The 14,570-nt window shown below is 45.0% G+C and overlaps 1 protein-coding gene across 1 annotated transcript in view; it reads right to left on the bottom strand.

Annotated features, from left to right (window-relative positions):
* MIPOL1 (mirror-image polydactyly 1) overlaps positions 1 to 14,570 on the bottom strand; it is a 163,002-nt gene that overhangs the window by 99,856 nt on the left and 48,576 nt on the right. The window lies entirely within an intron of this gene.

Here is a 14,570-nt window from a genome sequence, read left to right as displayed (position 1 = left end):
TGCTTCACGCAAACATGGACATTCTTAAATGAAAAACACATCTAAAAGTGCTTCATTCCTACTGAAGATCTAACTCAAGATAAAGCTTGTCGTGGGCTTTAAGTTCTAGATCGATCGCACGAAGATCCTTAAATTTGAAAAACTTGTGACACTACCGAGACATTTTTCAAACTTGGAATTCAATATTTTCCAAACTAAAATGCCAACTGCCCAAAGCAGAAAAGGTTACACGTATTTTGTATGAGTCTGAATATTGCCAAGAAATGTCATTTGCATTTTACGTAATTGGGTTCACAGAATCTTTGCTGATAGACTCATGAAACATCCCCGATTCTGCAAATAACCAGGGATAGAGGAGAAGGGAATTGTGTGGCCAGATGCCACCCATTAGGCAGAAATGGTAATTTTCAGTGTTCTGTTTGACCAACTGAAGAGGCGGGACTCAGGTGGGTGAGCTATCTCTTCCCCTCCCCCCACCACTGTTTCTTTCTCTTTCTTCTCTATCCCCACCCCTCTACCTGTCTCTCCTTTAAAACATCCCTTCCCCTCATTTCCCCTTTTCCCTTTCTCCCATCTTAGCCCCCCCCCCCACCTCTTTCCATCTTCCTCCTGTCCCACTTCTGTCCCCACTTTCCCTTCTCTGTACCTCAGGAAGTCACTCCTCATTCCTGCCTTGGGTTTAAGGAAACTGTGAAATCTAACATGTGACAAGACACACCACAGGAGGTGGGATGATCACAGTTTTCTAGGTTCTAACCATCGCCCCAAAAGTTGGATTGCCCAAGTCAGGATGGCAGGATGGAACCTCTTGGCCGAAGCAGTGAAGTTGGCGATCGCCATTTTAGCTACAACCACGGCCACTGAAACTGAACACTTGATCCCTTCCGGACTTGGCTGGGAATTTCGGAGGGACTGGAAGCACCCCATCAAGCTCAACATCATCAGTGGTATTTATTTAGCTCCTCTCTCTGACCGAAAAAGGTCAGATTTGCCCTAGTCAGGCACTCGTGGTTGACGCCTGCTGCCCAATCTGGGGAGCAGTGACACTTGTATCTGGAAGTAAATAACTTTTTTTCGGAGAAGGAGCATGGCCTAGTGGAAAGAGCATAAGCATAGGAGTCAGAAGGGCCTGGGTTCTAATGCTGGCTCCTCCACTTGTCTGCTTTGTGATCTTGGACAAGTCACTTAACTTCTCTGTGCCTCATTTCCTTCATCTGTAAAATTGAGGCTAAGACTGTGAACCCTACATAGGCGGGGACTGTGTCCAACCAAATTATTTTGTATCTACTGCAGTACTTAGCACAGTGCCTGGCAAACAGAAAGTGCTTAACAGATACCATAAAAAAGGAATCAATAATCCTCATGAATGATACTCATTGAGCACTTACCATGTGCAGAGCACTGAACATTATAAACCTGTCCCCAGCACACATGTAGGTCTCGAGGCATTAATGTTCTGTTATCTTTTTAATGATTCTATTGTTCTCCTGTTATGAATGGAGGATATTGTCATCCTTTGGCTTATTGTATTCATTCATTCAGTCATATATAGAGAGAAATTACTATACACAAAGCACTGTACTAAGTGCTTGGGAGAGTACAATATAACAATAACAGGCACTTTCCCTGCCCACAATGAGCTTACAGTCTATAGTACTCTCCCAAGCACTTAATACAGTGCTTTGCACACAATAAATGCTCAATAAATAACATTGATGTGATGATGATGATGATCCCTGTAGACTGTAAGCTCGTTGTGGGCAGGGAACATGGCTATCCACTCTGTTGCACTGTACTTTCCCAAGTGTTTACTTCGGTGCTCTGCACACAGTGAATGTTTAGTAAATATCATTGATTGACTGATTGCTTTCACTATTGGCCTTGGTCTTTCCCATTGAATTATATGTTCCTTGTGAGTAAGAACTGGGTCTCCTACATTGGTACTATTTTCTCCCAAATGCTTGTTAAAGCTCTTGGTATTTACTAGGCAATTTATACAATGTATTGCTTGATCAATTAAATATTTCTCTTTCCCCCAGCTATGTTTAGCTCTTCTTGCCTCTCTCTTTCACAGCTCCCACCCCATTCACTAAACCCCATCTAATTTAATTTAATTATGGTACTTGTCATGTGCAATCCCAATCAGGGATTGGGTCCAACATGATTACCTTGTATCTACCCCATTGCTTAGAACAGTGCTTGGCACATAGTAAGCCACTCAACAAATACCATTATTATTACTGATACTATTCAGTGACTTGCCCACAGCAGACATGTGGTGGAGCCAGGATTAGAACCCTGGTCCTTCTGACTCCCAGGCCCGTTCTCTAAACTAAGCTGCAGCTCTTGCCCACCTTGAACACTGAGCCCTACCCAAATCTGGTCACACCATATCATAAGGTGGATGGTTGGCAGGATCCCATGCTTTGATACAGAAGTAGAAAGCTTTGGTGTTTCTGAAGTTTGGTTGTGATTGCACTGAGTGAATTTGTAGATCTGATATTAGGATGCTAAAGACATACAGTTCATAAAACTCTTTTGCACTTAGGATTTCCTTGGCAGATATTTAAAGTTAAACTCATTTTTCATCTGGCTGCAGTTGTTTTATTGTTTTAAAAAAATGGAGATTCCCCCCTGAAACACACACTAATCAGCTTTTGAAATTTATAGCACTCTGGGCTTTGTTTTGAAGATTATATTGAGGGGAATCAAGAAAGCATTTATTAGACACTCGGTTCACAGTGTTTGTTTGTAATATTTCATTTTCATTTTGGCAAAAGTGTCTTTAGCAACCCAGATCTATTTACATAGTTAAAGTCTGCATATGCTCGAGGATTCTGTAGATCTCCTACAGATGAGATGCTTGGTGTATTTTTATTAATTTAAGAAATGACATAATATGAACGAAATACAAAGTTTGACAGGAATCCAAGCAAGATTGTCTCAACTGCGTACTAGACTGTAAGATTTTTTGAAGGGGAGGCCATCAAATAATCATATTTATTGAGTGCTTACTGTGGGCAGAGCACTGTATCAATCGATTCTATTTACTCTCACCTTTTGCAGAGCACTGTACTGAGCACTTGGGAAAGGATATAACAGAGTCAGTTGTAGTGCATGCTCCAAAGAGCCTCTACACAGACTAAGCATTAATAAATTCTACTCATGATGATAATGTGTTAAAAGACAAATACTCTCTCTACCTTCAAAGCCTTACTGAAGGTACATCTCCTCCTAAGAGGCCTTCCCTGACTAAGCCCTCATTTCCTTTTCTCCCACTCCCTTCTACATCACCTTGTTTTCCTCCCTTTATTCACCACCCCGTCCTAGCCCCAAAGCACTTATTTACCTATCCGTAATTTATTTATATTAATATCTGTTTCCCCCACTAATCTGTAAGCTTGCTGTGGATAGGAATGTTTCGGTCATATTGTTATATTTTACTCTCCCAAGCTCTTAATACAGTGCTCCTATGCGGTAGGCACTCATAAATACAATTGATTGATTGATTGATTGATTGATTGTGAAAGGGGTCCTTGACACCCCTCTCCTCTGGCTTCCTCAAACATCAATCCATGCGGAGATTTCATCAAGGAAAGCTCATCAGGAAGGTGAGAGAGTAATAATAAGGGTTTTGGAATTTCTTTTCTTTAGAGTGTCTCTCTACGCCTCCCGTACAGGTTCGATCCCCTCCGACTCCATCCTAGAGAGATGCGCAATGGACATGGACAAAGTTTTCTGTGGGTGACCCTTACTGAACTGTTTTGACAGAACTGGAGTAGATCAATCAATTGCTTGATCAATCAGTGGCATTTATTGAGAGCTTACTGTGTGCAGAGGATTGTGTACTAAGTGCTCGGGAGAATACAACAGAGCTGAAGATGCATTCTCTGCCGACAGTGAGTTTCACTCTAGACGGGGAGAGACACATTACTAGAAATGAATAATATACAACCGTGTAAGTAAGTGCTGTGGAGCTACAGCTACAGATAGGATGCTACTTAAAAATGAAGGTTGGTTATGAGCTGAAATGAGAATCTATTATATTATTCCAGGTAAATTCCTGGAAATGGAATCTGAAGAAACTGTGTAATGCAATATTATAAGCACCTTAACCTGGAAAGAGCAGGACTTGGAGGTGACTGTTTACATTGGCCAAATCATCACAACGATTGTGGTATTTGTTAAGCTTCTTCTACGTGCCAAGCACTGTACTAAGCGTGGGACACAGACGATTTATACAGATTGGCCCAGTTCCTAGCCCACCCAGGGCTCTCACTCTAAGTAGCAGCAAGAACAGGTCAAATGACACACAACAGCAATCCAAAACATACAGCCAGGTTTGCAGGCTTTAGAAAAGTACAAGAATCCACCGCAATCGCATTGAAGAGAGAAGCCAATGCAGTTGATTTTCAAACTGCAAGGAAAGCGGAATGGAAACAGCCCGTTTCTGGCCTGTTTAGGTACGGCCCAAGATTCCCAGAATTTTGCAAATCAGAGCCAGCGGTGGGACAAAGGGGGCACCCGGCACTTTGGCCGGAGGATGTCTGGAGGCAACTCCGTCACTGCCAATATCCTACAGAGCCCAGTCTCGAGATGACCGGATAGTCGGGAACTTTTGGATAAACAGACAGGTCTCCAGTGATCAGGATCAACAGCTCCTTTTAGCAGATGAGCAAGAATCAAAACAAATCCCCAGTGGTTCCCAAGCCATCCCCTGTGTCTCCACGATGTCTGCCCCAATCCTAAAGAGGATTCTTGGGGGCAGTCACCCTGAGAGGCTTTTCAAGATAAGAAGGTCATGGGAGGGTCAATGGAGGAATTTTGCAATTTTCTTCAGGGCCAGAAGCTTGCATTTGGATGGCTTTAAATAGCATCTGGACCAGGCAGGTAACAAAGGTCAGTAAATCAATATGGCATTTTTCTCTTGACCGGAACTCATCATAAACTGGGTCCACGTGGAACCAGGGAAGTGCCCCAATGGGAAACAGAGGTGGAGGAAGGAGGAAATCTATCGTAGTTCTTCACTCATTCATTCAATCAAATGTATTGAGCACCTACTGTGTGCAAAGCACTGTACTAAGCACTTGGGAGAGTACAATATGACAATAAAACAAGCACATTCTCTGTCCACCTGGGGATCCAGCACTACTTCAGAATGGGTCAATATTTGGTCACCATTTCCGCCTGATTGTTGTATAAAAAGTCACTGTGGGTAGACAGAATGAGGTAACCCAATTACCCATATAACAATTGCTAGATAGCTTGTTTGGAATCTAATCATTAGCTTGAGGACTGTTATAGCAACTGCTAGCTACAGTGTGTCAAATCCAACAACTTCCTCGAAGGCTATCCAAGCAGCAGTAAACCTGTCTAATGAAAAGAAGCCAACTCCTACTGTTTGCTCCTGAGAACTTTTTTTAACGGTATTGGCTAAGTGCTTCCTACACGCCAGGCACTGCACTAAGCGCTGGAGTAGACGCAAGCTAATCAGGTTGGACGCGGTCCATATCCCACCTGGGACTCACGTCCTTATTCCCCATTTTATAGATGAGGGAATTGAGACACAGAGAAATTAAATGACTTGACAAAGCCACACAGCTGACACGTGGCAGAGCCGGGATTCAAACCCACGATGGAGCCCGGGCCTGGGGGTCAGAAGGACCTGGGTTCTAATTCCCACTCTACCCCTTGTCTGCTATCCAAGGTCACAGAGCGGACGAGTGGAGGAGCCAGGATTAGAACCCAGGTCTTCCTGACTCCCTGGCCTGCGTTCTTTCTACTTGGCCACACTGCTTCCCTGCCAGCGTGATTAAAGGATAAGCTATCTTCTGGAGGGCTGGCTTTTCCTTCATCTACAAGTTTTCCAAGGACAGTGCAATCTCTGCATACAAAAGGTGTCAGTCAACCCTGATACCTGATACCACTGTCACAAGGCTCAGCAAGAAGCAGCCACAGCAGGACAGACCAGTCAATGAGGATGCTGGGTTTGGGGGTTTTTTTGGTTCTTTTTTATGGTATTGGTTAACCACTTACGATGTGCCAGATGCACTGGGGGAGATACAGAATAATCACTTGGACGCAGTCCATGTCCCACATGGGGCTTGCAATCTTTAATCCTCATTTTCCAGATGATGTAACTGAGACCCAAGGTCCCACAACAAACGAGCGGTGGAGCCGGGATTAGAACCCAGGTCCTATGACCCCCGGGCCCATGCTCCTTCCACTAGCGCACGCTGCTTTTTTAACTGATCTCAGCACCAAGGCTTTAATCCTCATTTTCCAGACGATGTAACTGAGACCCAAGGTCCCACAACAAACGAGCGGTGGAGCCGGGATTAGAACCCAGGTCCTCTGACCGCCGGGCCCATGCTCTTTCCACTAGTGCACGCTGCTTTTTTAACTGATCTCAGCACCAAGGCTTTAAGGGCTCTAGGGGTCATTTTCTTTGGTCACCCACTCCAACTGCTGCTTACACCCGAAGGCCTGATCAGTTCCAGTATTTCTGATTGTTTGCACGCATGAAAGTGTGTACTGTGACTGCCTATATCAGGGGGTGGTGAGGAGCTGGGGTCAGGAGGAGGGTTGGATGTGAGACAGCTGACAGGTAGACGAGCCAGAATTAGAACCTAGGTCCTTTGACTCCCAGGCCATGCTGCTTCTCTAGTAGCGATGAACCAATCCCCACATGGAGATCCTTAGAGAAAATGCTTTTCCCATGTTGATGCTTTCAACAATATTCTATTCTAGATTCTATTTATTCTAGATTCTATTTATTCTAGATTCTATTTATTGCTATTGTTCTTGTCTGTCCGTCTCCCCCCCGCCGATTAGACCGTAAGCCCGTCAAAGGGCAGGGACTGTCTCTGTCTGTTACCGATTTGTCCATTCCAAGTGCTTAGTACAGTGCTCTGCACATAGTAAGCGCTCAATAAATACTATTGAATGAACAATATCATTTTCTGTAAAAGCAAATCATTGGTTCTAATGCCACACATGAACAGCAGACCTGGGGGAAAGGGGAAAACCATATGGAGTCTTGACCTGAAGCCTGCAGAGAGATCACAGGGACCGTCTAAACTGTCTGAACACTATCAACTCTGTTACACTGTACTCTCCCCCAGGCACTTAGCACACTGCTCTGCACACAGTAAATGCTCAATAAATACCACTGATTGTTTGATCCTTATATATTCCACTGCTTCCAGTAACTAATTTACTGGATTTAAACTAATTTTAAACTAATTTTAACGAATCTACTAGTTTAATCCAGTAACTAATAGAGAAGCAGCATGGCTTAGTGGAAAGATCACAGGCTTGGGAGTCAGAGGTCGTGGGTTCTGAATCCGGCTCCACCAGGCGTCAGCTGTGTGACTCTGGGCAAGTCACTTAACTTCTCTGTGCCTCGGTTACCTCATATGTAAAATGGGGATTAAGACTGTGAGCTCCACGTGGGACGACCTGATTACCTTGTATCTCCCCCAGCACTTAGAACAGTGTTTTGCACATAGTAAGTGCTTAACAAATACCATTATTATGATTATTATTTATTTTCATGCCTGGCTCCCCAACCAGAATGTAAATTCCCTTTTTCGGTCTGTGAGCTCCTTGAGGGATGGGGACCATGTCAAATTCCCATCTGGGGATTCTTTCTCAGGGTTTATTTAGTACAGTGCTCTGTATTCATTCATTCAACTGTATTTATTGAGCACCTATTGAGTGCAAAGCACCGTACTAAATCTTAGCACTGTATTTCACAGGAAGTGCTTAATGAATACTTGAAGGCAGGGATAGTAAGCACTCCATAAAAACCATTGATCGATTGCTTCTCTAGCTATTCCCACAGCCAAGTCGGTCCTTCCCTGCCAAAGTCATTGCTGATAAGTACTTCTTTGTGGGTGCATGTATAGTTCTGTGGGTGTGTTTTAGGCATATCAATATTTCCACGTCTCTCTGTGTGATTTAAGGGTGTTGCCATATCTCTGCTGTGTTTGGGGGAGGTCTCTTTGTCTATGAGCTGTTCTTTATGGAGCTCTAGCATGAGTAGACATTTCTGGGGACATGCCTAGAAAGATCCAAGAATGAGTTGGGCTGCAATAAAGGCCTGAGGGAGAAAGGGAAGAGGCCTCAAGACTACAGCACTCTTAAGTGAAAGACCCAACATTTTGCTGCTTACAAGAGCCCCATACCCAAACATTTAGATTGAACACTTTTCCCATTTTAACCGTGGCCACCAAATGGACTCATTACTTTCATTTTATGCCTCGTTTTGTCAAATCCCTATGGAGGTCGGGACCCCATGGTTATAGCTGCAAGCACTGACCGTGCTTAGAACGGTGAGCGCTCAACAAATACCATCTTGCAGACTCGAGAACAGATTTCTGTGAATCTGTGAATCACCCCCAGAGCGAAACCTTCCCTAAAGCCTTTAGCCCCAAGGGTGACTTGAAAGGAGAAGCGAAACCGATTCCCGTTTTCATTCCCTAGTCCTCCTACTGGCCTGGCTCAACTTCTAAAGCTTATTTTTGTGGCTGCTTTTCAGTTTATTTTGAGAATACAATGAATGTCTGTGACAGCGGCATCCTCGACACTGCTAGTCCAAAATCTGCTCTGGATTTGAAGGGTTGATCACCATTTCCTCCTGATAGAGAGCAGCCAGGGGAGTGCAACGTGCTTTAAAGTAAAAACATTTTTTGATATGGGTGTCTTGGGGTATAAACTATTACTATCTGTGTCCCTTAAAAGCGACTCATTGCTTCCAAGGTCAATAGAACTTCTGTTCCCCGGGCCAAATGTCTTGATGGCACTGGTATTTTTTGGGACAGAGTGATTACACAATTTTTAAACTCTATGTTGTGTCTGCGTTCATCCCCTTGCAGACCGCAAATCCAGCAAAGGTTGGAATGTTTTCACAGTCACTATCCATGTACCTTAATGTACACACCGATGTGCAGTGTAAAAAAAATGAAACCTGGTTTCAACAATAGTTCCCTGTTGTCCAATCTTTTCACTTTCGAGCCGATTTAACGTGGGAGTTAACGCAGATTTTCGCAGTAAATTTGCGAAAATGAAGTAAGCGTTTTGAATAATTTTCTCTATCAAGACAAGGGGAAGTCAGTGAAACTGGAATTCAGAGACCCGGCTGCACACATAGCTTGGGGAGAGGGCCAATCGTTAGAAAGCATGTGTTTGTTTATCTGCATACTATAACTGCATCCTGTGGTTAAAAAGTTGAGCGGGTTTGGGCGGTTGGCATCTGGGCCTAATGCTAATATTCTCACCGTGCCTCGATCTCGCCTATCTCTCCACCGGCCTCTCGCCCACGTCCTGCCTCTGTCCTGGAGGGCCCTCCCTCCTAATGTCTGACAGACCATTACTCTCCTCTGCTTCAAAGCCTTATCAAAGGTTCCTCTCCTCTAAGAGGCCTTCCCTGATTAGACCCTCCTTTCCTTTTTCTTCAATTCCCTTCTGCATTGCCCTGACATGCCCTCTTTATTCATCACCCCCTCCCAGGCCAACAGTTCTAATGTACGTATCTATAATTTATACTGATGCCTGCCTCCCCCTCTAGACTATAAGCTCACCGTGGGCAGGGAATGTGTCTGTTGTATTGTACTCCCTCAAGTGTGTGGTACAGTGCTCCTCACACAGTAAGCACTCAGTAAATATGATTGATTGATTGACTGACTGACTAGTTCTAGCCATATGATTGGGAGGTCCATGATTAGCTTCCTTGTGGCTTCCTGACCACAGATTGGTTGGCCAGGCTCATTACAGACCAGCTGATGCACTTCAATCTTCAGCATCCACAACATGGCCCAATGGGGTGGCCCTGTATGCCATCTGCATGAGAAGCAGGATGGTCTAGTGGATACAGCACGGATCCGGGCGTCAGAAGGACCTGGGTTCTAACCTCGCGCTCCATCACTTCATTGCTGTGTGACCTTGGGCAAGTCACTTCACTTCTCTGTGCTTCAGTCACCTCATCTGTAAAATGGGGATTAATACTGTAAACCCACTATGGGTCAGGGACTGTGTCCAACCCGATTTGCTTGTATCCCCCACTGCTTGGTACGGTGCCTGACATATAGCAAGCACCTAATAAATATTACAAATAATATTATTGTTATTATGCCACACCAACCCTTGCAAGCTCACTCCCAAACCCTGCCTCAGATCGCCTTTTCCAAGCCAGACCTGGCAGTCCCGCTCCAAGACCGAAGCATAACTTATTGAGAAATGAGGATCGTCATCGGCTTTCCGAGAAAAGCTCATGTCATAAAAGAACAGGCCAAGAAGTGCGGGTGACCTGTGAGTGGACTCCAAAGCAGAAGAGAGTCCATCTGCCTGGGAGAGATTCCACCAGCTCTCTGCCTCAACACTGTGAGCTTGTTGTGGGCGGGAGACTCTCAAGAACCCAGATCCTTCTGACTCCCAGGCCTGTGCTCTATCCACTAAGCCACGCTGCTTCCCCAACCTTGAGGAGAACGTCTGATTTTTTTCAATCAATCATACTTTCTGAATCCTAAACCCAGTACTTAGCACTTAGGAGAGTACAACATAACAGAATCATCTACTGCTCCATCCCTGACAGTTGCGTGGCAGGTTCAGAAACGCCGCGGGGATGAAATACACTCTGTAGTTCGCAAAAACTAGAATCGACACAGACCTTACATTTCCTGCTGTGCTCAGATATGGAAAAACCCTGACTTTTCAGAAAGTTGTTTCCTTCTCTCCACTTGGCAGAATTCTTTGCTGTTTACATTCGCTCGAACCATTTCCCCAACCGATCCAGGGAACATCACTGAAGGAGATGCAGCTTCCTCTCAATCACTTGTGATAATAGCATAGGAATGGCAGGGTTTTTTTTTATGGTATTTGTTAAGCGCTTATTATATGCCAAGCACTATTCTAAACACTGGGCTAGACACCAGTTAATTAGACCGTTTACAGTCCCCGTCCCACTTGGGGCTCACAGTTTAAGAAGGAGGGAGAACAGCCATTGAAACCCCATTTTGTAGTTGAGGAAATAGAGGCACAGAGAAGTTAAGTGACTTGCCCAAGGTCACACAGTAGGCAAGTGGTGGTGCCAGAATTAGGCCGCAGGTCCTCCGGCTCCCAGGCCCATGCTTTATCCACTTGGCCACACTGCTTCCTTCTGTTGACGGTTATATGGGACCAATGGTTGAATTGATTACATTTCAACTTCCTTTTCTATTTTCAGTATCCCTTCCATTATATCTACCTGACGCCAGTGAATCCATTTGAATTTCACCTCCTCTGCCAGCAGTTCATTCATTCATTTCCTTCAATCACATTTACTGAGTGCTCACTGTGTGCAGAGCACTGAACTAAGCGCTTGGGGCTGTACACTACAACAATAAAGACACATTCCCTGCCCACAACGAGTTTACCATCTAGAGTTGGGGAGACAGACAGCAATGAAAATAAATAGATGGCAGAAACGTACAAGTGCTGCGGGGCTGAGAGAGGGGAAGAACAAAGGTAGCAAGTCAGGGCAACGCAAAAGGGAGCGGGAGAAGAGGAAAGGAGGGTTCAGTCTGTGAAGGCCTCTTGGAGGACATGTGCCTTCAATAAGGCTTTGAAGCGGCGGAGCGTAATTGAGGAGGGGTGGGCATTCCAGGCCAGAGGCAGGATATGGGCTAGGGTCGGCGGTGAGATAGGCCAGACCTAGGCACAGTGAGAAGGTTAGCATTAAAGGAACAAAGTGCGTAGGCTCGGTTGCAGCAGGAGAGTAGTGGACTGCTTTAAAGCCAAAAGTGAGATGTTTCTGTTTGAATCGGAGGGTTAGGGAGAGTTGGGTGGGCAGGCAACAGAAGGGAACAGGAGGATCCAGGGGCCGAGGAGGCTCCCCGAACCCCGATTCCTCCTGCCAGTACTATGAGCCTGCAGGGGTCGGGACATCCAGTTGTGGAGACCGGGAAGACTCATTCTGGGAAAAAGGAACGGACAAAATGCCAGCTCACAACTCTGAGATACTCTGGGCCCAAGTGACAGTATGACCTGCATTCTAAACCCAGCTCTGCCTTGGGCAAATCGCTTAACTTTCCTGTGTCTCCGTTTCCTCATTTGTAAAATGGGGATTCAATTCCTGTCATCCCTCCCCGCTAGACATTGAGTCCCATATAGGACAGTGCCTGTGCTCAACCTGATTATCTTGTATCTATCCCAGCACTTAGCACAATGTAAACAATTAAATACCACAATAATTATTAGGGAAAGGGTCAGACGAGCCTCCTTCAATACCGACTGGAGCAACTGTCTCCTTGCGTACTAAAGTATCACAGCAGAGATCAGTTTGAGCACAGCTGAATCTATCTCACCGATGTAAGGGAAGCGATGTGGCCTAATGGAAAGAGCACGGGCCCGGGAGTCAGAAGACCCAGGTTCTAATCCCGGCTCCTCCACTTGCCAACTGTGTGACGTTGGGCGAGTGACTTAATTCTCTGATCCTCAGTTATCTCATCTTTAAAATGGGGATTAAATCCTACTCAAACCTACTTAGATTGTGGGACAGGAACTGTGTCCAACCTGATTATCTTGGATCTACCCCAGGACTTAGTCTGGTGCCTGGCACACAGTAAGCACTGAACAACTACCATTACAAAAATGGTAGCCTACGAATCTAGATGAATCTCTCAGCTGAATCTGCTTAGCGGTGCCCCGAGCCCTTGTCTACTGACAAAATAAAATTTTCTCAGAAGGCCAATAGACCCAGTAATAAAGCACAAAGTCTTGCTCTCCCAACTTGTCCTGTATCTGTCTTGCAGCAAGGATAACAATAATAACAATAACGATGGTATTTGTTAAGCGTTTACTATGTGCCAAGCACCGTTCTAAGCGCTGGGATAGGTACGAGGTTATCAGGTTGTCCGATGTGGGGCTCACAGTCTTAATCCCCATTTTACAGATGAGGTAACTGAGGCACAGAGAAGTGAAGTGACTTACCCAACGTCACACAGCTGACGAGTGGTGGAACCTGGATTAGAACCCACGACCTCTGACTCCCAAGCCCGTGCTCTTTCCACTACGCCACGGTCACCTGCCGTGCCACAGATTCCGACCACACTGCGCTGTGGCAGCCCAAGGTTCCTTAGCAGTCTGTTCAGAAGTTGTCTGCCTAGAATTTTGTCAGCAGTGAATAGCGGGGGATTCCCCAGTAATTTCTAGTCATCTCTCTCTCCTTTCTTCTTGAAGATGGAGATTATCATGGCATCTTTAAAGTCTTGGGGTATTTCCTCAGTGATCCATCTGCTGATTAGAGACGACTAAGGGTGAGGTCTCAGCCTCGCTCATAGATCTGTGCAGGAATACCATCACATCTATGTGGTTTTCCTTTTTACTATTAATAGTGACGATAATGATAATTAATAATAAGACGGGGGTTGTTACGCACTCTGCCAAGCACCGTGGTATTTGTTATGCACCATGTGCCAAGCACCGTGAATGATTTGGTACAATCAGATCAGACACAGTCCCTGTCCCAGCTGGGGCTCATAGCCTGAGTTGGAGGGAGAACAGGTATTTAATCACCATTTTGGCACAAGGAAGTTAAGTGACTTGTCCAAGGTTATACAGCAGTAATAATACAAATAATAATAATAACTGTAGTAGTCGTTATCTGCTTACTATGTTCCAGGCACTGTACTGAGCGCTGGAGTGGATACAAGCCCACTGAATCGAATAGAGTACCTGTCCCATACAGGACTCACGATCTTAATCCCCATTTTACAGATGAGGTAACTGAAGCACAGAAGAGCAAAGTGACTGTCCCTAGGTCACACAACCGACAAGTAACGGAACAGAGATTAGAACTCAGGCCCTTCTGAAGTCCAGGCCCCGGCCCTATCCACTAGGCCATGCTAGTTTTCAAAGGAAGCAGAAAAGTGTTAGACCAGGGATTAGAACCCAGGTTTTCTGACTCCCAGTCCTCTGCTCTTTCCACAAGGTTGCACTGCCCCTCAGCTGCTTTTTATGACTCTGACTGGGCAGGCTACTTCCTCAAAAGTGGAAGCTGAGGTCATGTATCCACACTCTGGCCAAGATTCCGCTTTGAAGAAAGCCAACGTAATTAGCAAAACGTATAATCCTCTTCTGTTATGATTCCAAGACATTCATGTTATACAGCTATTCCATAATACTATTTCAAAGTATAATCATTACTCGGTTATTTTATAGCTAACATCTTCATTCCCAGTTTGCCTTTTCCAGATCAAAGCAGGACGCCCTACTTGACACCACTGACCGATTAAGCATTTGATGACGAGAAGCCTTCTTTTCTTTCCAATATGACTTTTCCGATCACTCCTTTCAGCATCGGGTCAAATGAGATACTGGCTTCCAGGCAATAAAAGCAATGCAGTCACTCGGAACAGTGGTCAATACTGTTCTTAACTCAGCACGCGTTAACGAGAAGAGGTGAGACATCAACGCTCTAAGACACCGATTTTATGTTACACTTTTGCAATCTCAAGCAATGGTATTTATTGAGCACTTACTGTGTGCAGAGCAGCGTACAAAGCGACTGGGAGCGTACAGTAGTAGGTAGA

This window comes from Ornithorhynchus anatinus, chromosome 14, assembly GCF_004115215.2.
Source record: "Ornithorhynchus anatinus isolate Pmale09 chromosome 14, mOrnAna1.pri.v4, whole genome shotgun sequence".
Classification (NCBI taxonomy): Eukaryota; Metazoa; Chordata; class Mammalia; order Monotremata; family Ornithorhynchidae; genus Ornithorhynchus; species Ornithorhynchus anatinus.
This window is presented reverse-complemented; position numbering and strand designations above follow the sequence as displayed.